The 26,505-nt window shown below is 42.8% G+C and overlaps 1 protein-coding gene and 2 pseudogenes across 2 annotated transcripts in view; 1 reads left to right on the top strand and 2 right to left on the bottom strand.

The window, feature by feature from the left end:
* KCNG3 (potassium voltage-gated channel modifier subfamily G member 3) overlaps positions 1-26,505 on the bottom strand; it is a 55,557-nt gene that overhangs the window by 11,885 nt on the left and 17,167 nt on the right. The gene's annotated exons all lie outside the window — the stretch shown is intronic.
* Positions 5,587-8,970, bottom strand: LOC116483704 (voltage-dependent anion-selective channel protein 1-like; annotated as a pseudogene).
* Positions 14,807-17,225, top strand: LOC116484069 (small ribosomal subunit protein uS15-like; annotated as a pseudogene).

Here is a 26,505-nt window from a genome sequence, read left to right as displayed (position 1 = left end):
TGATTTCCTTTCTGTTGGGTATACACCCACTCAACAGTGGGATTGCTGGATCATATGGTAGCTCTATTTTCAGTTTTTTAAGGAACCTCCAAACTGTTCTCCATAGTGGTTGTACTAATTTACATTTCCACTAACAGTGTACGACGGATCCCTTTTCTCCACATCCTCGCCAGCATTTGTTATTGTCTGTCTTTTGGATGAAAGCCATTTTAACTGGAGTGAGATGATATTTCATTGTAGTTTTGATTTGCACTTCTGTGATGATCAACAATGTTGAGCACCTTTTCCATATACCTGTTTGCCATTCTTATGTCTTCTTTTGAGAAATATCTATTAAGATTTTTTGCCCATTTTTAAATCAAATTATTAGATTTTTTTTCCTATAGAGTTGTTTGAGCTCCTTATACATTCTGGTTTTTAATCCCTTGTCAGATAGGTAGTTTGCAAATATTTTCTCCCATTCTGTGGGTTGTCTCTTCACTTTGTTGATTCTTTCCTTTGCTGTGCAGAAGCTTCTTAATTGGGTTTGATCCCATTTGTTCATTTTTGCCTTGGTTGCCTATGCTGGTGGGGTATTGCTCAAGAAATCTTTGCCTACTCAAATGTCCTGGAGATTTTCCCCAATGTTTTCGTGTAGTAGTTTCATAGTTTGAGGTCTTAGATTTATGTCATTAATCCAGTTTCATTTTTTTAATATAGTGAGATAAAGGGTCTAGTTTCTTTTGCCTATGGATGTCCAGTTTTCCCAGCACCATTTATTGAAGAGACTGTCCTGGACAAAGGATTTGGATAGATATTTCCCCAAAGTTAATAAGGCCAATGAGCATATGAAAAGATGCCCAACATTATTAATCATCAGAAAAATGCAAATCAGAACCACAATGAGATATTACCTTATACCTACAGGATGGCTACCATACCAAAAAAAAAAAATCAAACCAGAAAAATCACAAGTGTCATGGGCACTGTTGGTAGGATTGTAAAAGGGTACATCCACTATGCAAAACAGTATGGAGGTTCCTCAAAAAATTAAAAATAGAAATATCACATGCTGAAGTAATCACTCTTCTGCGTATATATCCAAAACAATTGAAAGCAGGGTCTTAAAGAAATATTTGCACACCCACGTGCACAAACACAAATGAAGCATTACTGACAATAGTTAAGATGTGGAAGCAACCTAAATGTCCACTGACAAAAGAATAAATGAAGAAATGTATTTGGAATTTAATATTGAATTTAAAATTGGAATATAGCCGGGCGTGGTGGCTCATTCCTGTAATCCCAGCACTTTGGAAGGCTGAGGCAGGCAGATCACCTGAGGTAAGAGTTCGAGACCAGCCTGGACAACATGGCGAACCTCGTCTCTACTAAAAGTACAAAAATTAGCCAGGCGTGGTGGTGGGTGCCTGTAATCCCAGCTACTCGGGAGGCTGAGGCAGAAGAATCACTTGAACCGGGCAGGCGGAGGTTGCAGTGAGCCGAGATCGTGCCTTTGTACTGGGCGACAGAGCCTGGGCGACAAAGCAAGAAAAAAAAAAAAAAAAAAGAAAGAAAGAAAGAAAGGAAATCCTGTTACGTGGATGAACCTTTAAGACATTACATTAAGTGAAATAAGCCAGTCACAAAAAGACAAATACAATGTGATTCCACTTATATGAGGTATCTAAACTGGTCAAATTCACAGAAACAAAAAGTAAGATGGTAGTTACAGGCAACTGGGAAAAGGTGAAAGAGAAGAGTTGTTTGATGGGTATAGAGCTTCAGATTTGCAAGATGAGATGAAAAAGCTCTGAAGATCTGTTTCATAGCAATATGAATATATTATACTTAACACTACTAAATGGTATACTTAAAAATTGTTAAGATGGTAAGTTTTATATTATGTGTATTTTACTACAATTTTAAAAAGCAAACATATGAGCAGTGATGGAATTCAAATCTATGCCCCCAAGAAGGCTAGAGCCTTAATATAGAACTTTTTTATTTTTTATGTTCTTTATATTTTGTAGAGCTGAGGTCTCGCTATGTTGCTCAGGCGGGTCTCAAACTCCTGGCCTCCCAAAGTGCTAGAGGCTACAGGCGTGAGCCACCACACCCAGCACGTTAGACTGCTCAGCCACACTACCCATGGGGTCAATAGAAAAAAAAAAACAAAAACAGTGCTGACTTTGACATTAATTAATTTTTGACTTACATTCTGCTTTACCTCAGAAGAATTAAAGGAGATTGTTCCTGTCATTAACACCAAACAGAACCTGATTAAAATTTAATATTACAAGGACAGCTATGAAAATTAATACAAAAAACAGCTGTGGCTGGCCCCAATAGTTCATGTCTGTAATCCCAACACTTTGGGAGGCCAAGGCAGGAGAATTGCTTGAGCCCAGGAGATCTTGCAATATAGTGAGATCTCACAATATAGTCAGATCTCATCTTTACTAAAAATTTTCAAAAAATTAGCCAGTGTGGGGCATGTGCCTGTAGTCCCAGTTACTTGGGAGGCTGAAGTGGGAGGATCACTTGGGCCCAGGAGCTTGAAGCTGCACTGACCTGTAACTGCACCATTACACTCCAGACTAGGCAACAGACCAAAATTCTGTCTCTTAAAAAAAATAAAAATTAAAAATTAAAAAATTATATATATATGTACAGCTGAAAGCTGAATCTGAATAGCTGACTTGAAAAAGCTAAATGAATTACACAAGCAATAGGCCAACACAGAAAACTACCTAAAATAATAATTATATATGTATATTTATTATATACCTATAATATGTGCACATATAATTATAATACATTTAAAATAATATATAGTATATTTTAAAATAGTACAATATCACGATGTGTAAGAATATAAAATAAGGAAATGTTATATGAATACAAACCCCAATAACTTTGTTACTTATTAATTATATTTACACTGGAATAGAATTTTAAGATAAAACTTAACAGTTTTGGGAGAGAAAAATGAAATTGATTTATAACTTCTTTGAAGGCATAAATATTGACACATCAGTATAAGATGAAAGGCATAGACTGCAACCATTTTTTAACTCCTCCAAAAATAATATGGCCAGGTGCAGTGGCTCACACCTGTAATCCCAGGAGGCCAAGGCAGGAGGATTACTTGAGTAATCTTCTTAGTAGTTTGAGACCAGTCTGGGTAACATGTCAAAACCCTGTCTCTACAAAAAATACAAAAATTAGCCAGGCATGATGGTGCATGCCTGCAGTCCCAGTTACTTGGGAGGCTGAGGAGGAGCACCTGAGCCCAGGGCTGCAGTGAGCCATGATTGCACCACTATATTCCAGCCTAAGCAAGAGTTAGACCAGTCTCAAAAAACAAACAAAAAAAAAGATTTGTGACCATTATTATTATTACTGCAAACCAACTCTGAGCTCAGAGCCTCCCATTTACAAAAGGAGTTCAGTTCAAGTCCAATTTCAAAACATTTTAAAAGAAAGGAAAAAGTATGTCCAACTAGAAGAGCAATCACCACAATCAAGTCATCAGCAGCTTAAATCAGCCTTAACAACCCCAGGAGCGCCACAAAAGGAAAAGTTACCCTTCTTACTCCAAGCCTTCAGATTTAAATGTACAAAGCATTTCCAATCACACTTCTAACAGGCATGTACAATGTAATAACATAAAGCACAATAAAAATTTCCAGCAAACTGCACATCAACAGCCACTTGATTACCTAGAGTCTTTCACGTCCTTATAAGAGTCTTCTCCACAACAGTTGGTTAAATGGGAAAAAGTAGGGTTTTTTGAAAGAAAAAAATTGAAAGCAGGGTCTTAAAGAAATATTTGCACACCCACGTGCACAAACACAAATGAAGCATTACTGACAATAGTTAAGATGTGGAAGCAACCTAAATGTCCACTGACAAAAGAATAAATGAAGAAATGTATTTGGAATTTAATATTGAATTTAAAATTGGAATATAGCCGGGCGTGGTGGCTCATTCCTGTAATCCCAGCACTTTGGAAGGCTGAGGCAGGCAGATCACCTGAGGTAAGAGTTCGAGACCAGCCTGGACAACATGGTGAAACCCCATCTCTACCAAAAATACAAAACTAGCTGGGCGTGGTGGCACATGCCTGTAATCCCAGACACTCGGGAGGCTTAGGCAGGAGAATCGCTTGAATCCGGGATGTGGAGGTTGCAGTGAGCCAAGATCGCACCACTGCAATCCAGACTGGGCAACAAGAGCGAAACTCCGTCATCTCAAAAAAAAGAGAGAGAGAGTGAGAAGACAGAATGGTATTATGGTATTATGACCCCCCAAATACCCAGCCTCATTCACCATCGGCCCAAAGCCAGTTCTGCCCCGCTCCACATCCTCATCTACTTCCCTCATGTCTTATTTTGAAATAAATCCCAGATTGTGGGCATTTATCCCAGAGTCCTTTCTCACCCACCCCGCCTGGCAAGTCATCTAATGTGCACAAAGGAGGCACGAAATGTGCATGGCTTCAGTCTGAGTCTCCTGAGACAGGTCACTTGTAGCCAGGATGATGCAATGTCCTCGAGTCAGGATGGGATGACAACATATTAACTTGGATGTGGCTGTAAGCCCATGGAGCCCATTAATTCATTCACCATGCAACAAAGCTCATAAGTGAGTGCCTACTGTATGTCAGGCTCTACAGAGCCACAGAGAAGTGTATAAAGATAAACTAAAGATAGAACTTAAGCATAGTCATGTAAGATGTTAATGGCCGGGCGTGGTGGCTCACGCCTGTAATCCCAGCACATCGGGAGGCCAAGACGGGTGGATCACGAGGTCAGGAGATCAAGACCATCCTGGCTAACAAGTGAAACCCTGTCCCTGCTAAAAATACAAAAAATTAGCCAGGCATGGTGGTGGACACTTGTAGTCCCAGCTACTCAGGAGGCTGAGGTGAGAGAATGGTGTGAACCCGGGAGGTGGAGCTTGCAGTGAGCCGAGATCGCACTACTGCACTCCAGCCTGGGCAACAGAGAGACACCCCATCTCAAAAAGAAAGAAAAAAAAAAAAAAAGATGTTATCATTGGGAAACCAGATGAAGGGTAAGACAGAACTCTCTGTGCTGTTTTTGCAACTTCTTGTGAGTATAAAACTATTTTAAGCCAGGCAAGGTGGCTCACATCTGTAATCCCAGCACTTTGAGAGGCTGAGGTGGGAGGACTTCTTAAAGCCAGGAGTATGAGACCAGCATGGACAACATAGCAAGACCCCCATCTCTATAAAAAAAATAGCAGGCATGATGGCACACGCCTGTAGCCCTAGCTCTCAGGAGATGGAAGAATTGCCTGTACCCAGGAGTTTGAGGTTGCAGTGAGTCATGATTATACCACTGCACTCCAGCCTGGGCAACAAAGCAAGACTCTGTCTCTAAATATAAATCAATCAATCAATTAATTAATAATTAAATCATTTCAAAATAAAAGGATTTTAAAAAGAAGATAAAACAGACTGAAAGTTTGCGACCTAGCAAAGGGTAAGATATACCCTCCCTAACAACAATCCAATCCTTAAAAACTCAAAAATAGAATGTAGAAAGTAATAAATGCTATAATTGATGTGCATTAAGTTCAGAAGAAAAGTTTTTCTTCATCTGGGAGACCACAGAAGGCTTCGAGAAACTGGTGATTTAATTTGGCAAAAGCAAAATCAGGAAAGTGCCGGATACCTGATGAAGTGAAAGCAATTACATTTAAAAAGTTAACAAAACAAAACACAGATGTGAGCAGATGCCCTACATAGATTAAACAGGTGCACGACACTGGGCCACTGCCCAGTGTTTAGGCTTCCCCTAAACGGAAAGGCAAGTGAAGAAAACAAAAGGCACCCCAAAACACCTTACTACAAAAAAATGGCCACTCTGACTATTCCTTTGATTTTGTTAACTGATAAAAAGGTAGGCCGGGCACGGTGGCTCATGCCTGTAATCTCAGCACTTTGGGAGGCCGAGGCGGGTGGATCACAAGGTCAGGAGATCGAGACCATCCTGGCTAACACGGTAAAACACCGTCTCTACTAAAAATACAAAAAATTAGCCAGGCGTGGTGGTGGGCGCCTGTAGTCCCAGCTACTCGGGAGGCTGAGGCAGGAGGATGGCATGAACTCAGGAGGCGGAGCTTGTAGTGAGCCGAGATTGTGCCACTGCACTCCAGCCTGGGTGACAGAGCGAGACTCTGTCTCAAAAAAAAAAAAAAGGTAGACATCATCTTCTAGGAGCTAATTTACATAAAGAATTTCATCCATCCCATGCATCAGTGTTCGTGTTCATTACCCTCTAATAGAGGACTCGGGTTGCTTTTTCCTTAGCTCTGAACCGGCTCCATGGACAAACCAGAGGTGTTTCTGTGTGTGCCTTGCCTGAGGCTCTCGAGAGTCAGAGACATCATCTCTTTCTGACTGACCCAGAAATCAGGGTGCACTTCTCTTCACCAGAGCCAGGGAGTGTGTTTTCAGAAGACTACCATGCTGTAGGGGACATACGCATACAGGCGAAGAGATCAAAAATCTGTGGTTCTGACTCTCACTGCTAAAAACTCTCCAGAGATGACAGCAGCAGAAACCCAGGCCTGACAGCACCTGCGGTCCCCGGCCCCACACTCTCCACTCCAGGTGGGCCCCTTAATCTTCAGGTGCCACAATCCCTTCCTGCACCTTCACCACCACCCCAGTGTACATATATTTGCCTAAATAACGCTACAAGAAGATCAATCTCAATAATCTGTTCCTGTTCCATATATGACTACCACGTGGGTTCTATTCCCTTTTTATTTAACTGGCAATTCATTAGTAAAAGAATTATGAGACTAGAAAGGATATCGAGATCTACCTCTTCAAACAAGATCTCCTTACAAAAAGTGATAACAATTCTTTTCTTTAATGGTATTTTACCATTTTGGCTTCAAGATAGTTTTTATCTACAGAACAACTTGGGAAGATGAATTTCAACAAATGATATTTTTAATTTTTTGAGGTTTCAATATTTTATTCAAGTTTTATTTTAAGTGATGTTAATTACAGCACTTGAAGGGGAGGATCTAATTCCACACAAAATGAAAGACTCAAAAATGTACCCATTAAACTGCTAAAAAATAAATTGAGTGGTAAGAATGCAACAGAAGTCCAATTTAGATTCTAAGTGTTGTCACCATGTGATTACAATCACACAACTTCTCCCCAGCTTATAGCTGGAGCTCCTGGAAGCTATTTCATACTCTGGTGCAAGGGCAAAAAAGCACAAGAGAAGGAATTCAGTCCTGAATTATCAGCTTCATCAGATCCACCCTCTCCACCCCAAAATGGTAGAAAAGAAGCAGCTATCACACCCTGCAGACCTTTTGGTATAAGACGGGTGATGAAGGACTGGGATGGGAACGGGTCATGAAGATCTGTCTAAAAAGGTCCCTTGGCCGGGCGCAGTGGCTCATGCCTGTAATCCCAGCACTTTGGATCACTTGAGGTCAGGAGTTGGAGACCAGCCTGGTCAACATGGTTAAACCCCGTCTCTACTAAAAATATAAAAATTGGCCAGGCATGGTAGCATGTGCCTGTAATCCTAGCTACTGGAGAGGCTAAGGCATAAGAATCACTTGAACCCAGGAGGTGGAGGTTACAGTAAGCCAAGATCACAGCACTGCACTCCAGCCTGGGTGACAGAGTGAGACTCTGTCTCAAAAATAAATAAATAAATAATAAAAATTAAAAAGTCTTTGTCAGATGAATTTGTACACACCATGAAGCAATGAGCCTCTGATCAACTGGGGTTAGAAAACCAAGGTTCAATTATCAGGAAGTCACAGTTTCATTCCTTTATTCAACACAAATTTACAAAGTGCCTATACATAATCAGCTTCCACTTGCAGCCATTGCAAGATTTTTTTAAAACCTGGCATCTCTAGAAGGGCTACCAAATTCCCCCCAAGTCTACAGCTAAAAGTACCTTTTTTGGAATTGGGTTTCTTCTGTATCTCTGAAAAGGTAACACTCTTTGAATCATCCTTAACTGGAGGTCTAGCATGAAATTTAGCAATACTTGCATCTCAAATATATGTTAAAAGATACATTAAATTCTGAAGGTAGCTATACCGCAAAATAGTTTAAAATTAAACAACTGTACAGTATTCATTTGTGCTTGAAATTCTAGTCCTAGACCAAGCTCGTGGCCACTAGCATCAACGTTCTTGCCGTCCAGCTGAGCTGACAGCATCAGCTTGATACTTGGCTTTATGGTCTGAGTGTATCCTAAACCTACCAGGCTAGGGTTGTACACTTTACCCAAGAAGCAGGCATCAGGGTCCATCTGATACTTGCCTGCTGTTCTGAAGTGAGTGTTACCATTTCCTGATGTCCAGGCAAGCTTAACAGCAGTCTCCAACTTCTTATTCACCTCTGGGAAACAGAGGTGCCAAACTCTACCTCGTCATTCATGTAAGTGTGAAGCTGGAATTCATCAGTCTCGTAGCCAAGAGTAAAGTCCCTCTGGGTCTCTTAAAACTCTGTGGTCTCAAAATTCATCCGGTAGCCAGCCAGCCAGCCCTCATAACCCAGCACTAGAGCACCCCAGATTGAAGGCTCAACGATGCCAAAATCCACGGTGCAACCCAGGTTGATATGCTCCTGCCTATAGCAGTTTTGATTTTAGCATTTTTTTCCCCCAGCATTAGGTGAGAAGAGATGAATCGAAGGTCAGCTTCAGTCCACATGCAAGCTGATCCTCCATGCAATCTTGGTGCCCAGTGTGTGGTCATTGTTTCATTTCTCTGTAATTGTCAGGCCATATCTGGTCCATCTGTACTTGGTTCACAGGCTGCCAGTCACTTTGGTGGCCTCAGTGTTGGCTGAGCCTGAGTTTGTAAATTCCAATCCCTTCTCAGATTTTGTTTTCAAATCATGTTTTATTAAGCCAAATCCATAGCCCTTGGTGAACACATCCCTGGCAGATTTGCCAAGATCAGCATACGTGGGAGGCATAACCATCTTCTGCTTAGAGGCGGTGGCGGTGGCGGTGGGCTCAGTGGTGGCGGCAGGCTCGGTGGTGGCTGCTGCGGGGGCTGTCTCAACAAATGACATTTTTGAAAAGTGAGGTAGTTCATTCTGATATCATTATTTGCTATTTCCTAACAACAGGTAACTAATTTGTCCAGTGCTCAACTCAGATTATTTTTACTTAACTACTGTGTACTAGGTACTCACTGCAAACATCAGGACAATGATATTTCTACGCACACAGTTTCCAATATGTACATTAAAACAAGTTGCCCAGGTTGGTCTAGAACTGCTGGCCTCAAGTGAGCCACCCACCTTGGCCTCCCAAAGTGCTCGGATTACAGACCATGAGCCACTGAGCCCGGCTAAAACAAAAGATTTAATCAAAGTAGGGATATTTCAAAGTATCTAGACTGTAAGCTCTTCCTGAAACAATAAGCTAAGTGTTTTAGTCTATAGTCATGAATACAAAAACATTCGCAGTACTAAAAGCAGCAATACTGGAATACTCCGAGTACTGAGGTATTGCTGACTCCTAGCTCTCCACAGATAAGAGCTAAAATTCATGAGTTATCATCCAAGGCTTCAGATCTGCCACTCTCCGCCTTGTACCATCTGCTCCAACTAATGGAAAGTAACACAGTCCCCAGTCTTCTCGCGCCTCTTGCCTTTGCACATCTACCCTCCCTTCTTGGCCAGCATCAACCAGGCCTTCAAGTCTGAGCTCAAGGATCACCACCCCAGGGAATCCTTATCTTAGGTCCACTAGCATGGCTGAGTTTCTCCCTGATGTTCCTACAGCAGCCAGTGCTTATCTCCAGCAGTTCACATAGCACACTGTGTAGTGATTGTACATTTAGCCGCCTGTCTCTCCAGCTAGGAGGCAAGTAGGGCTGTGTATCTTTAAAAAAACAAACAAACAAAAAACACTATATTGCCTAATCATGGCACTTAATAGGTACTCAGAAAATATGTTGTTTGACTAAATTAATGGTACAAAAAATTTAATCATTAGAAAGTTCAACTGTTTTATCAGTCTAATGGAATATTTAGGACAAAATGATATATTTGGTATGTTGATTTTAACAATTAGAGATAATGCATTACTATCCTTACTTCATACCACACACAAAAATTAATGAGAATGAGTGTAGTACTAAATGTAAAAGTGAAAACTTTAACATTTTTTTAAGAGTATTTAATTTTTCTTTCTTTTTCTTTCTTTTTTTTTTTTTGAAACAGGGTTTGGCTCTGTCGCTCAGGCTGGGGTGCAGTGGCACGATCACGGCTCACTGCAACCTCTACCTCCTGGGCTCAGGTGATCCTCCCACCTCAGCCTCCCAAGTAGCTCGGACTACAGGTGTGCACCACCACGCCCAACTAGTTTTTGTATTTTTTAGCAGAGACGAGATTTCACCATGTTGCCCAGTCTGGTCTTGAACTCCTGGGCTCAAGTGATCCACCCACCTCAGCCTCCCAAAGTGCTGGGATTACAGCAGTGAGCCATTGTCCTCAGCCTATAAAGATTTTAGAAGAAAACACAGGAGTAATGTTTGTGACTGAGCAAGTAGGCAAACTTTCTTATATAGGGCACAAAAAGTAGTAATCATGAAAGAAAATACTGATAAATTAGACTTCACCAAAATTTAAAACTTTTGTATAGTAAAAGACACCACTAAGAAAATGAATAGGCAAACCAAAAACTAGAGGAAAATATTCACAACACATTTATCTGACAAAGGACTAGTATCCAGATTGTACAAAGAACTCTTAAAACTCAATAGCAAAAATAACTCATTTTTTAAAAAACAGGCTATGTGGACAAACATTTCACATAATAAATTATGTAAAAAGCCAGTAAGCTAATGAAAATGATGATCAACTCTGTCGTCAGAGAAATTAATACCACAATGAGATATTACTACACTCCAGACAGAATAACCAAAATTTGTAAAACCAATAACACCAAGTTTGTGAAGTAACTGAAACCATATGTAGTCATACACCACATAATGACATTTCTGTCAACAATGGATTGTATATATCACAGTAGTTCCATAAGATTATAATGCTGTATTTTTACTATACCTTTTCTCTATTTAGGTATGTTTGAATACACAAATAGGCCAGGCGCAATGGCTCACATCTGTAATCCCAACACCTTGAGAGGCCGAGATAGGTGGATCAGCTGAGGTCAGGAGTTCGAGACCAGGCTGGTCAACATGGTGAAACCCTGTCTCTAACAAAAATACAAAAATTAGTCAGGCGTGGTGGTGCCTGCCTGTAATCCCAGCTACTCGGGAGGCTGAGGCAGGAGAATCACTTGAAACCAGGAGGCAGAGGTTGCAGTGAGCCAAGATCATGTGCCACTGCACTCCAGCCTCAGCGACAGAGAGAGACTCTGTCTCAAACAAACAAACAAAAAAACAAAAACAAAAATGAAATACAATACACAAGTATTTACCACTGTGTTATAACTGCCTACAGTATTCAGTAGATTCTGCATAAGTTTGTGGCCTAGGAGCAATAGGCTATACCATACGGCCTAAGTGGTGAGGTATGTAGCAGGCAGTACCATCTAGGTTTGTGTGAGGACGCTCTATGATGTTCACAGAGCAAGGAAATCTCCTAAGCATCTCTCGTCGTTATGCGACACATGACTGTGTACTGTTGGTGGGAGTACAGAATGGTAGATTGGTACAAAAGTTAATTGTGGTTTTTGCCATAGGAATTAGTGGCAAAAACTGCAAATACTTTTCCTTTTTTTTTTTTTGAGATGGAGTCTCGTTCTGTCATCCAGGCTGGAGTGCAATGGTGCGACCTCGGCTCACTACAACCTCTGCCACCTGGGTTCAAGCGATTCTCCTGCCTCAGCCTCCCTAGTAGCTGGGATTACAGGCACCTGCCACCACATCCAGCTAATTTTTGTATTTTAAGTAGAGATGGGGTTTCACCATGTTGGCCGGGCTGGTCTCCCAACTCCTGACCTCAGGTGATCCGCCCGCCTTGGCCTCACAAAGTGCTAGGATTATAGGCAGGAGCCACTGCGCCCGGCCAAAAACAGATCTTTTATAAAAACATGAAAATACATTAAACCACTCCGTGAAGATAAATGTGAAAATTTAGGTGAAATGGACAATTTCCCAGAAAAATGAATCAGACCAAAATTTTCAGTTTTAGAATAACTGGAAAAACTGAACGGTCCTACAATCATGAAAAAAATTGAATCTACACTTTGACATCTATTCACCAAAAGATGCACACCGGGTCCAGATGATTTTACAGGCAAGTTCTATCACATACCAAGCATGAATAATCCCTATTTTATATAACACTATCCCAAATAATTAAAAAAGCAGTCACCAATTCATTTTAAAAAGTCAGTGAAAAGCCAGTCGCAGCAACTCACGCCTGTAATCCCAGCACTTTGAGAGGCCAAGGTGGGTGGATCACCTGAGGTCAGGAGTGCAAGACCAGCCTGGCCAACATGGTGAAAACCCATCTCTACTAAAAATACAAAAATGAGCCAGGCATGGTGGCACATGCCTGTAATCTCAGCTACTTGGGAGGCTGCGGCAGCAGAATCACTTGAACCCAGGAGGTGGAGGTTGCAGTGAACTGAGATCACGCCACTGCACTCCAGCCTGGGTGACAGAGTGAGACTCTGTCTCAAAAAAAAAAAAAAAAAAATTAGAGCCAGGTGTGATGGCTCACAACAGTAATCCCAACGCTTTGGGAGGCCAAGGCAGGCAGACTGCTTGAGCCCAGGAGTTCAAGACCAGCCTGGAACATAGCGAAACTCTTGTCTCTACAAAAACTACGAAAATTAGCCAGGCATGGTAGCATGCTCCTATAGTCCTAGCTACTGGGGAGCTGAGGTGGGAGGATCACCTGAGCCTGGAGAGGTTGAGGCTACAGTGAGCCATTATCACGCCACTGCATACCAGCCTGGGTGACAGAATGAGACCCTGTCTCAAAAAAAAAAAAAAAAAAAGTTACTGAAATGTTGATACCAAACCCAGACAGACAGCACAAGAGAGAAAAACTGTAGGCCAATCTCACTTAGAAACACAGATGCAAAAATTCTACATAAATTAGCAAATGTGATCCAAAAATGCATTTAAAAATAAAAATAAAAAGACAAGAATGCCAGCTGTCACCATTTCTCATCAGTACAACTCTAGAGAGTTTAACCACTGCAGCAAGACAAAGGTATTATAAAGGTTGCAAAGACTGTCTTTATTTCCAGATAGTATCACTGTCTACATTACAACAAAAATAGACCCTTTGAATTATTAGAATAAATGAAAAGTACAGGTGCTCTTTGACATACAATGAAGTTAAATTCCAATAAACTCACCATAAAATCAAAAAATCTTAAATTGAGCCATCATAAATTAGGGACAGTCTATACTGCTACAAGTAAGATGAAGGTACAAAATCAACTGTACAGCTATATCAGCAAAAGGCAGAAATTATAATTTTTAAAAAGGATATAATTAGCAATAGCAACACAAGTTATAAGGTACCTAGATATAAATCTAACAAAAGAGATAAAATAATTTTTAGATGAAAATCATAAAACTTTATTGAAAGACATTAAAGAATAGTGGAGTAAGTGGAATCATATACTATGTTCATGGATAATAAAACTAAATAATGTAAAAATGCCAACTCTCAGGCTGGCGCAGTGTCTCACGCCTGTAATCTCAGCACTTTGGGAGGCTGGGGCAAGTGGATCACGAGGTCAGGAGTTCAAGACCAACCTGGCCAAGATGGTGAAACCCCGTCTCTACTAAAAATACAAAAAAATTAGCTGGGCGCGGTGGCAGGCACCTGTAATCTCAACTACTCCAGAGGCTGAGGCAGAGAATTGCTTGAACCTGGGAGGCGGACGTTTCAGTGAGCCGAGATCATGTCACTGCACTACAGCCTGGGCGACACAGCAAGACTCCGTCTCAAAAAAAAAAAAAAATACCAAATTTCCAAATCCATAAATTTAATGCAAAAAATTTTAGTGTAATGTGATCAAAATTCCCAAGAAGGGTTTTCATGGTAATTAATAAGCTGATTATATTATTTCAGTAATTAAGACAGTATAGTGTTGATGCTGGAATTAATAGGATGGTGGGCCGGGCGTGGTGGCTCACACTTGTAATCCCAGCACTTTGGGAGGCCGAGGCAGCTGGATCACGAGGTCAGGAGTTGGATATCAGCCTGGCCAACATGGGGAAACCCCGTCTCTACTAAAAATACAAAAATTAGCCAGGCGTGGTGGCGTGTGCCTGTAATCCCAGCTACTGAGGAGACTGAGGCAGAAGAATCGCCTGAACCCAAAAGGCGGAGAGTGCAGCAAGCCAAGACCATGCCATTGCACACCGGCCTGGGAGACAGAGCAAGAATCTGTCTAAAAAAAAAAAAAAAAAAGGATAGTGAACCTAGAAGTAGATCCACATACCCACAGAAACAAGATATATGGCAAATGAGGCTCTTCAGATTAGTGAAGTACATACTGAACTATTCTGTAGTGCTGAGGAAAGTGTTATCCACATGAATAAAATTAAATTCCTCACATAAATAATAATAGGTGGACTAAAGACTCAATTTGAAATGTAAAAGTTAAATAAATTATTTATAAATATATTTAAAACTTTAAAGAAAATGTAAAAGAATCTTTATGATCTTGGAGATGATATTGGATATTTTCTCAGATAAGTTAAAAATCACACTAATCATAAAGAAAAAAATTGATAACTTTGTCTGTTAAAATGTACAGCTTCTTCCTTTTGCTGCCCGACTGCTCCCATCATGGGTTGCATGCATGCTCCCAGGAAAGGCCTGTCCCAGTTGGCTCTGCCCTATCACTGCAGCATCACCACTTGGCTGAAGTTGACATCTGATGAAACGAAGATTTACAAACTGGCCAACAAGGCCTGACTCCTTCACAAATCGGTGTGATCCGGAGAGACACATGGTGTTGCACAAGTACGTTTTGTGACAGGCAATAAAATCTTAAGAATTCTTAAGTCCAAAGGACTTGCTCCTGATCTCCCTGAAGATCTCTACCATTTAATTAAGAAAGCAGTTGCGGTCCTCTCTTTTCCTTCCTTCCTTCCTTCTTTCCTTCTTCCTTCCTTCCTTTTCTTTTCTTTCTTTCTTCCTTTCTTTCTTCCTTCCTTTCTTTCTTCCTTCTTTCTTCCTTTTCTTTTTCCTTCCTTCCTCCCTCTCTTTCTTTCCTTCCTTCCTTCTTCCTTCCTTTCTTTCTTCCTTCCCTTTCCTTTTTCCTTCCTTCCTTCCTCCCTCTCTCTGTTTTCTTTCTTTCCCTTTGTTTCTTTCCTTCCTTCTCTCTCTCCCTCTCTCTCTCCCCCTCTCCCCCTCTCCTCCTCTCCCCCCCCCCCGCTCTCTTTCTCACGGTCTCCCTCTGTTGCCCAGGCTGGAGTGAACTGGCATGGTCTCGGCTCACTGTACACTCCCTGACTCGGGCTCCCGTGATTCTCCTGCCTCGGCCTGCCAGGTGGCTCGGATTGCGGGCGGGCGCCACCACGCCTGGCTGGTTTTGGTATTTTTGGTGGAGGCGGGGTTTTGCCACGTTGGCCAGGCTGGTCTCCAACTCCTAGCCTCGAGTGGTCTACCCGCCTCGGCCTCCCGAAGTGCTGGGACTGCAGACAGAGTCTCGCTCACTCGGTGCTCGGTGTTGCCCAGGCTGGAGTGCGGTGGCGTGGTCTTGGCTCGCTGCAGCCTCTGCCTCCCAGCCGCCTGCCTTGGCCTCCCAGGGTGCAAGGATTGCAGCCTCTGCCCAGCCGCCGCCCCGTCTGGGAGGTGGGGAGCATCTCTGCCTGGCCGCCCATCGTCTGGGATGTGAGGAGCGCCTCTGCCCAGCCGCCGCCCCGTCTAGGAAGTGAGGAGCGTCTCTGCCTGGCCGCCCATCGTCTGGGATGTGAGGAGCGCCTCAGCCCGGCCGCCCCTTCTGGGAGGTGAGGAGCACCTCTGCCCAACCGCCGCCCCGTCTAGGAAGTGAGGAGCCTCTCTGCCTGGCCGCCCATCGTCTGGGATGTGAGGTGCGCCTCTGCCCGGCCGCCCCATCTGGGATGTGAGGAGTGCCTCTGCCTGGCCGCCCCGTCTGGGAAGTGAGGAACGCCTCTGTCCGGCCGCCCCGTCTGGGAAGTGAGGTGCGCCTCTGCCCGGCCCCCATCGTCTGGGAAGTGAGGTGCGCCTCTGCCCGGCCGCCCATCGTCTGGGATCTGAGAAGTGCCTCTGCCCGGCCGCCACCCCGTCTAGGAAGTGAGAGCGCCTCTGCCCGGCTGCCAGCGCGTCTGGGAAGTGAGGAGTGCCTCTGCCCGGCCGCCCCGTCTGGGAAGTGAGGAGCGCCTCTGCCCGGCCGTCCCGTCTGGGAAGTGAGGAGCGCCTCTGCCCGGCCGCCCATCGTCTGGGAAGTGAGGAGCGCCTCTGCCTGGCCGCCCCGTCTGGTAAGTGAGAAGCGCCTCTGCCCGGCCGCCCCGTCTGGGAGGTGAGGAGTGCCCCTGCCCGGCCGCCCCGTCTGGGAGGTCTACCACGGAGGCCGGATGCAGTGTGGGGGCTGGACGTGGTGGCTCACGCCTGTAGTCTCAGCACTCTGGGAGGCCGAAGCAGGTTGATCACTTGAGGCTAGGAGTTTGAGACCAGCCTGGCCAACGTGGCGACACATATGAAAAATACAACAAACCAACCAACCAACCAACCCAGCAACAACAAAACAGGTCTACCCTGGAGTCATACTCTAATTTTTTCTATTTTCCTCCCTTTCTGATCCTTTACCCCACTTTCTTTTTCTTCCTCTTCCTTCTCCTTCTTCTTTGTCAAAGACATAGAGGATTGAGTTATTATCATTGAGCCATACAAAGTCCCTCTCTCATTTATTTTCTTTCATTCCCACCCCCCATTTCTATTCCCGGTCTTCCCATGTGCAGCCTTCCTAATATGTTTGATATGCATCTTTTTGTTTGTATGTATTTTTAGAAAATGTTTGTTTTGTGTGCAAAAAAAGAAAAAATTAATAAAAAAGAGAAAAAAAAAGCAGTTGCTGTTTAAAAGCATCTTGAAAGGAACAGAAAGGATAAGGATGCTAAAATTCTGTCTGATTCTGATAGAGAGTTGGATTCACCATTTGGCTTGATATTATAAGACAAAGCAAGTCCTCCCTCCCAATTGGAAATATGAGTCATCTACAGCCTCTGTCCTGGTCGCATAAATTTGTCTATGTACTCACACAATAAAATAATAGTTTAAATTTTTAAAAAATGTACAGATTCTATAAGCCCCAAAACACCATAAACAAAGTAAAAATACCAGCCACAGTCAGAAAGATATTTGCAGTCAGGCATTGTAGCTCATGCCTGTAATCCAGACACTTCGAGGTCAGTACAGGAGGACTGCAGGAGTTCAAGACCAGCCTCTGCAACATAGTAAGACCCTGTTTCTACAATTATTTTAAAATAAATAAAAGAAGATATTTGCAATGCACAATCAGTACCTAGGATGTATAATTAACTATTAAGAAAAAGAAAAGTCAGGATCAAGCATGGTGGCTCACAACTGTAATCCCAGCACTTTGGGAGGCTGAGGCAGGCAGATGGCTTGAGCCCAGGAGTTTGAAACCAGCCTGGGCAACATAGTGGGACCCTGTCTCTACAAAAAAATATAAAAATTAGCCAGGCGTGGTGGCATATGTCTGTAGTCCCAGGTACTCAGGAGGCTGACATGGGAGGCTGAGGCTGCAGTGAGCCATGGTCACATCACTGCACTCCAGCCTGGGCAACAGAGCAAGACCTTGTCTCAAAAAAAAAAAGAAGTGGGGGCCAGGTGGGGTGGCTCTCACATCTGTAATCCCAGCACTTTGGGAGGCAAAAGTGGAAGGATCGCTTGAGGATCGAGACCAGCCTGGGCAACACAGTGATCTCCTAACTATACAAAAAATGTTTAAATTAGCCAGGTGTGGTGGTAAATGCCTGTAGCAACAGCTACTTGGAAGCTGAGGCTAGAGAATCACTTGAGCCTAGGGCTTCAAGGCTGCAGTGAGCTATGATCGTGCCACTGCACTCCAGCCTGGGCAACAGAGTGAGACTGTCTCAAAAAAGTGTGTGTATGTATATATATATACACATTATGTGTGTGTGTGCATGTGTATATATTCACACAAAAATTTGGACACAAATGTTTATAGCAGTCATAATAATCAAAAAGTAAAAACAATACAAATGTTCAACTGATGAATGGGTAAACAAAATGTTGCATAACCATGCAATAGATTATTATCCAATCATAAAAGGAATGAAATGCCACATGGATGAATCCTGATAATAAACTAAGTGAAAGCAGCCAGACACAAAAGGCTCCATGTTGTATAACTGTATTCATATGAAATGTCCAGAATAGGCAAATCCATGGAGATAGATAGCAGATGGTTGTCAGGGTATGCGAGGAGGGGGAACAGGGTGTGACTACTAACAAGTAGGTTTCTTTTTGGGGTGATGAAAATGTTCTGGAATAGTGATGATAGTTGTACAATGTAGTGCATATCATAAAAACCACCAAATTGTATACCTGAAATGGTAAATTTTGTTACATGAATTATATCTCGATTTTTTAAAAAGGAATGAGCAATACGAACAACATGCAGACAAATGTTTTTAAACATTATGCTGATCAAAAGAAGCCAGACATGAGGCTGGGTACAGTGGCTCGTGCCTGTAATCCCAGCACTTTGGGAGGCTGAGGCAGGAGAATTGCTTTAGCCGAGGAGGTTGAGGCTGCAGTGAGCCATGATTGCACCAGTGCACTCCAGCCTAAGCGACACAGCGAGACCCTGTATCACAAAAAAAAAAAAAGAAAGAAAGAAAAAAGAAAAAAAGCAAGATATATTTCATATCTACCAGATTAGCAAAGTGTTAAAGTCTGACAACATGTAGAAATGGCAAGGATATTGAGCAACAGGATTTCTATTCACTACTGTTAAGAATATAAATCAGTAGAACTACTCTGGAGAGCTATTTAGCAACATTGAGGAGAGACGCGCATACTTTTCAATACAGCAACTCCAATCCTAGGTAGATGCATTAAAGGTCTCCTACATGTGCACTGAGACATTAACAAAACTATTCATTGCAGCACTACAGTAATAGCAAAATTTCTATGAACAAAAGAACAAATAAATCAATTCCTACTACATTACAGTTAAAATGCAAGGGCTACAGCCATAGAAATCAAACATGAACATGAAGTTGAACTAAAAAGGCAAGCTGCGGACTCCATTGATTATACCATTTATAAAAACAGTTTATGCAAAACAATGCTATATTTTGTGTACATAATCATATATTAAATGTATTTTTAAGTACATGGGAATAACATCAAAGTCAGGAGAGTGCCAGTTTCTGTGGAAAATGAAGGGATTTCAATGGGAAAGAGGCACTCAGTAAACTTCGACTGCATTTTTTTTTTTTTTTTTGAGACAAGGACTCATGCTGTTGCCCAGGCTGGAGTGCACTGGCACGATCTCGGCTCACTGCAACCTCTGCCTCCTGGGTTCCAGCCATTCCCCACCTCAGCCTCCCCAGTAGCTGGGACTACAGGCATGTGCCAACACGCCCAGCTAATTTTTGTATTTTTTGGTAAAGACAGGGTTTCACCATGTTGTGCAGGCTGGTCTCAAACTATTGGCCTCAGGTGATCTACCCGCCTCGGCCTCCCAAAGTGCTGGGATTACAGGCTCAACGATATAGATCTATATATATAGCTCTATATAGACATATAGATCTATACATATATAATTTTTTTTTTTTTTGGAAACAGAGTCTCGCTCTGTCGCCCAGGCTGGAGTGCAGTGGTGCAAGGTCCACCTCCTGGGTTCATGCCATTCTCTTGCCTCAGCCTCCCAAGTAGCTGGGACTATAGGCACCCACCACCATGCCCAGCTAATCTATTTTTAGCAGAAACGGGGTTTCACCGTGTTAGCCCGGATGGTCTCCATCTCCTGACCTCGTGATCTACCCACCTCGGCCTCCCAAAGTGCTGAGATTACAGGTGTGAGCCACCGCATCTGGCCCTCAACGATATTTTTAATGTTTTATTTCTTTAATTGGGTAGTGGGTAAACAGGTGTTAACTGTGTTATCATCTATTGTTTTTTATATGCCTGAAAGACTTTATAATGACTCTTATGCATAATTTCCTCTTCTACCTTTGTAAAGCATGTGTTTCTTTTTTTTTTCTTTTTTCTTTTTTTTTTTTTTGAGACAGTCTCACTCTGTCTCCCATGGTGGAGTTCAGTGGCCCAATCTCGGCTCACTGCAACCTCTGCCTCCCAGGTTCAAGGGATTCTCCTGCCTCAGCATCCTGAGTAGCTGGGACTACAGGCACGCACCACCATGCCTGACTAATTTTTGTATTTTTAGTAGAGATAGGTTTTCACCATGTTGGCCAAGCTGGTCTCGAACTCCTGACCTCAAGTGATCTGCCTGCCTCAGCCTCCCAAAGTGCTGGGATTATAGGAGTAAGCCACCATGCCTGGCTGTAAAGCATGTGTTTCTTTTATTTCACAGATTGATTTGTTCTGCTTCTTAGGTTTTTGATAGATGGAGTCAAGAAAAACACATTTTGATTGGCATAAAGAATTTGGTTTTTAAATGCTTAAATTTTGCTTTATTTTCAACACTTATATTAGAAAAAAAAATCTTCAGAGCATTTGCTGTAATGGCTTAGCACCAATATTTAAATAAATTATTCAGGTTAGACCAGACGCAGTGGCTCACGCCTGTAATCCCACCACTTTGGGAAGCAGAGGCGGCTGGATCACTTGAGGCCAGGAGTTTGAGACCAGCCTGGCCAACATGGTGAAACCCTGTCTCTACTAAAAATACAAAAATTAGCTGGGTGTGGTGGTACACACCTGCAGTCCCAGCTACTTAGGAGGCTGAGGCAGGAGAATCGCTTGAACCAGGGAGGCAGAGGTTGCAGTAAGCTGAGATCGCACCACTATACTCCAGCTTGTGGGACACAGCAAGACTCTGTCTAAAAAACAAAAATAAAAAAAAATAAAAAATTATACAGGTTGATTGAGAAATAGGGACAATTTGTTTTAAAAAACCATTGTATAACGTAATGTCAGCTAATAAAACTTAATTTTTATCTTTTTAAGGGCTGAAAAATTATGCTTTTTCACTTACTTGGTTCTAAAATGACATATATAACAATAAGTATCAATTAAAGTCAATTTGGCCCTTAATTTGGTGCTTGAGATGTGACTCAAAGTTCCCCATACATCATTACAAAGATGGAGCTGCTGTTGCACAAAAAGAAATGGAGTTTCTGCTGGGCATGGTGGCTCACACCTGTAATCCCAGCACTTTGGGAGGCCAAGGTCAGTAGGTGACCAGAGGTCAGGAGCTCGAGACCAGCCTGACCAACAGGACGAAATCCCATCTCTACTAAAAATACAAAAAAAAAAAAAAATTAGCCAGGCATGGTGGCGCATGCCTGTAATCCCAGCTACTTGGGAGGCTAAGGCAGGAGAATCGCTTAAACCCTGGAGGCGGAGGTTGCAGTGAGCCAAGATACACTCCAGCCTGGGCAACAAGAGTGAAACTCCGTTTCAAAAAAAAAAAAAAAAAAGGCTGGGTGCGGTGGCTCACACCTGTAATCCCAGCACTTTGTGGGGCCGAGGTAGGTGGATCACGAGGTCAGGAGTTAGAGACTAGCTCGGCCAATATAGTGAAACCCTGTCTCTACTAAAAATACAAAAATTAGCCAGGCATGGTGGCACACACCTGTAGTCCCAGCTACTCGGGAGGCTGAGACAGGAGAACTGCTTGAACCCAGGAGGCAGAGGTTGCAATGAACCGAGATCACGCCACTGCACTCCAGCCTGGGCGACTGAGTGAGACTCGTCTAAAAAAAAAAAAAAGAAATGGGAGTTTCCGTCAAGCACGCAAGCTCTGTGATCTGACCTGGGCCAATTCCCCTTGGCCATATTAAGTCAGTCACTAGACTTCTCTACCACCTTGCCTGTAACCTGAGATACTAATAACCTCAGAGGGTTTTCTATGAATCAGGCAATTCATGTCACTGGTGGGCATGAGGGGGAATGCCAAAACATTTATTTCACCTACTCCATCTCACACACATAAGGAACTGTGCACAATGCAAAGGTGCTCACAAGATGGCATGCAGACTGTGGTCTTACTGTTTCAGAGAGTTTTGTTTAAATGGAAAAAAATGGAAATGTTTCCATTTTTCTTCCAAATGCATTATGAATACATCATGCAAACATATACTTAGGGATCACAAATAAAGACTCATTACAAGTAAATGAATATAGGGGTGGATAAAACTCTGCCATGAAGTCTCTTATAAAAAGAATTTTATAAAAGTAAAAATCTTAATGTTAGCTGGGCATGGTGGCTCACGTCTGTAATCCCAGCACTTTGGGAGGCCGAGGTAGGCGGATCATGAGGTCATGAGATCAAGAACATCCTGACTAACACGGTGAAACCCCGTTTCTACTAAAAACACAAAAAAATTAGCCAGGCGTGGTGGTGGGCGACTGTAGTCCCAGCTACTCGGGAGACTGAGGCAGGAGAACGGCGTGAACCTGGGAGGCAGAGCTTGCAGTGAGCCTAGATCGCGCCACTGCGCTCCAGCCTGGACGACAGACCAAGACTCCATCTCAAAAAAAAAAAAAGCTTACTGTTACCTCCTGGTTTTTCAATATTATTATCTAGGGTTTAAATGCTTCCATGGTATACTGTCCCCACCTATAAATCTACAGTTACTTAACATGTCGATTGGGGAGCTGCTGCCCAACCTGATCCCCCCTTGATGACCATCTTTATCTTCTGACTCCTGGTGACGCTATTTTGTCTTAGTGACCTATAGCAGTGGGATCCCACAACCCTTGCCTGGCTATAGCACAATAAAGGCACAGTGGTCTACAAACTTTCTGCCGACCCCTGAAAGAATTCAGAAAAACTACGTACCCTGTTCATTTTTATTCTGTATAGTTGCAAAGGATGCAAATTCTGACAAATGCAACATTTAAAAAATAAAACTGGCTGGGCACGGTGGCTCATGCCTGTAATCCCAGCACTCTGGGAGGCCGAGGCGGGCCCACGAGGTCAGGAGTTCGAGACCAGCCTGGCCAACATGGTGAAACCCCATCTCTGCTAAAAATACAAAAATTAGTCAGGCGTGGTGGCATGCTCCTGTAATCCCAGCTACTGGGGAGGCTGAGGCAGAAGAATTGCTTGCACTCAGGAGGCAGAGGTTGCAGTGAGCTGAGACAGCCCCATTGCACTCCAGCTCTGGGCTGGAGTTCATCTCAGGGGGAAAAAAAAGACACTGTTCGGCCAGGCATGGTGGCTCATGCCTGTAATCCCAGCACTTTGGGAGGCCGAGGTGGGTGGATCACCTGAGTTCAGGAGTTAGAGACCAGCCTGGCCAACGTGGTGAAACCCTGTCTCTACTAAAAATACAAAAATTAGCTGGGCATGGTGATGCGTGCCTATAATCCCAGGTACTCGGGAGGCTGAGGCACGAGAATCGCTTGAACCCAGGAGGCAGAGGTTGCAGCGAGCCAAGATGGCACCACTACACTCTAGCCTGGTGACAGAGCAAGACTCCATCTCAAAAGAAAAAATAAATATATTTTAAAAACAGTTATGAATCCAAATATTATACATATTTTTATATACCTACCAACTCTCATTTTAAAAAATATACACTAATCTTTAACAGAAAATTTACACTGCTACTTTTTCTCATATACTTTGTATTTCTATTCTGCTTCTCCCACTTAATTTTGCCCTCATATATTTTTTAAACATTTGTCAAATTTTATCAAATCTTACACTTAAGTTTTATGCACTACATTGTAATTTTCACCTAAAAATTTTTGTTGTAAAACAAACAAAAAGAGAATTAAATACGGACAAATTAAAGGGAACACATAAAGGGGAATTCTTTTGTTTTGATGAATCCTTTGAAAGCAACAGGTGTGGGAGGAGCCAGCCTGCCTTACTCCAGTGGCAGCTGACCCAACGTACACGATTTCTGCAAACTAATCATAATTAGACCAGGCTACACAAGGACAAGGAAGCCACCTTATTTCCTCTCTTCTCATCATTGTGTCCTTAGCACACAGTACACAGGTGTTCAGTATATTTGCTGAACAAACTTCTATAACCAAGGTTTAAAAGGACCTACTGTAATATATTTTTATACTTGAAATTTTGTAAACACCCCATTACCTTTCTCTGCAACAACAAAAAATAGGCTTACAATTTAACTGTTTAAAATTTCCTGTGCTACTGGGTGCAGTGTAGTCCCAGCTACTTAAGAGGCTAAGGCAGGAGGATAGCCTGAGCCAGGACTTTGATGCTTCAGTGAGTTACGATCACACCACTGTACTCCAGCCTGAGTGACAGAGCAAGCCTCTGTGTCTTTTTTTCTTTTTCTTTTTCTTTTTTTGAGATGGAGTCTCGCTCTGTTGCCCAGGCTGAAGGAGTACAGTGGTGTGATCTCGGCTCACTGCAACCTCCTTCTCCCAGGTTCAAGTGATTCTCGTGCCTCAGCCTCCTGGGTAGCTGGGATAAGAGGTGCACATCATTATACCTGACTAATTTTTTTTATTTTTTTGTAGACACGGGATTTCGCCATGTTGGCCAGGCTGGTCTCGAACTCCTGGCCTCAAGTGATCTGCCCACCTCAGCCTCCCAAAGTTCTGGGATTACAGGCATGAGCTGCTGTGCCCGGTCTTAGACTCTGTCTCTTTAAAAAAAAAAAAAAAAAAAAAAAAAAAATTCCTGTGACTGTAAATTGTGTCAAATTTTTTCATCAAGTTACCACTCCAAGTATTACTAGGATGTAATTGATCAAACCATGACTATTACAAAATTCAGTATAAAGTTAATAAAATAGGGCCAAGCGCAGTGGCTCAGCCTGTAATCCCAGCACTTTAGGAGGCCAAGATGGGTGGATCACCTAAAGTCAGGAGTTTCTGAGACTAGCCTGACCAACATGGTGAAACCCTGTCTCTACTAAAAATACAAAATTAGCCAGGAGTGGTGGCACATGCCTGTAATCCCAGCTACTCGGGAGGCTGAGGCAGGAGAATCACTTGAACCCGGGAGGCAGAGGTTGCAGTGAGCCAAGATCGCGCCATTGCACCCCAGCCTGGGCCACAAGAGTGAAACTCCGTCTCATATAATAATAATAATTAATAAAACATAAAAATTCTATTGAAACTATTTTTTTAATAAAGTAAGTACAGTTTTTTTTTAATTTTTCAATTATTCATGTCTCTTTATCTGTTACAAATTTTACAACCAGGCTGGGCACAGTGACTCAAACCTGTTATCCCAGCACTTTGGGAAGCCAAGGTGGGAGGATCGTTGAACTCAGGAGTTCGAGACCAGCCTGGGCAACACAGAGAAACCCAGGTTCTACAAAAAAAAATACAAAAAATTAGCCAGGCACGGTTGCACAGGCCTGGAATCTCAGCTACTTGAGAGGCTGAGGTGGGAGGATTGCCTGAGCCCCGGAGGTTAATGCTACAGTGGGCTGAGATCATGCCACTGTACTCCAGCCTGGACAACAGAGCAAGATCCTTCTCAATAAAAATTTTAAAAAACAAAAAATTTTGAGACAGAATCTTGCTCTGTCACCCAGGCTGGAGTGCAGCGGCACGATCTCAGCTCACTGCAACCTCTACCTCCTGGGTTCAAGATTCTCATGTCTAAGCCTCCCAAGTAGCTGGGGTTATAGGCGCACATCACCATGCCTGGCTAATTTTTTTTTGTATTTTTAGTAGAGATAGGGTTTCACCATGTTGGCCAGGCTGGTCTCGAACTCCTGGCCTCAAGTGATCTGCCAGCCTCAGCCTCCCAAAGTGCTGGGATTACGGGTGTGAGCCACCATGCCTGGACAAAATAAAACATTTGTAAAAAGCAAAGAACTGATAATCATATAACTTTGCAAAAGAATTTGTTGCCCATCATTAGAGTCATTCACTTTCTCACTTCTTCAAAAGTACTGCTTAAGGCCGGGCGTGGTGGCTCACGCCTGTAATCCCAGCACTTTGGGAGGCCGAGACGGGTGGATCACGAGGTCAGGAGATCGAGACCATCCTGGCTAACATGGTGAAACCCTGTCTCTACTAAAAAATACAAAAAAAAAAAAATTAGCCAGGTGTGGTGGCAGGTGCCTATAGTCCCAGCCAATCAGGAGGCTGAGGCAGGAGAATGGCATGAACCCAGGAGGCAGAGGTTGCAGGGAGCTGAGATTGTGCCACTGCACTCCAGCTTGGGTCACAGAGCAAGACTCCGTTTCAAAAAAAAAGTACTGCTTAAAAAAAAATACTTAGATCAAAAGGTTTCCAGTGACTGCTAAATACACTAGTTACTCTTCTGCTTAAAGGCAGAAAGGGATGACACATTAAAATATTTTAATACAAATTTTTCAATACTATATATATACATA

The sequence above is a fragment of the Hylobates moloch genome, unplaced genomic scaffold (genome assembly GCF_009828535.3).
Source record: "Hylobates moloch isolate HMO894 unplaced genomic scaffold, HMol_V3 SCAFFOLD_15, whole genome shotgun sequence".
NCBI lineage: Eukaryota > Metazoa > Chordata > Mammalia > Primates > Hylobatidae > Hylobates > Hylobates moloch.
Note: the sequence above shows the minus strand (reverse complement) of the source record. Positions and strands in the feature narration are given on the sequence as shown.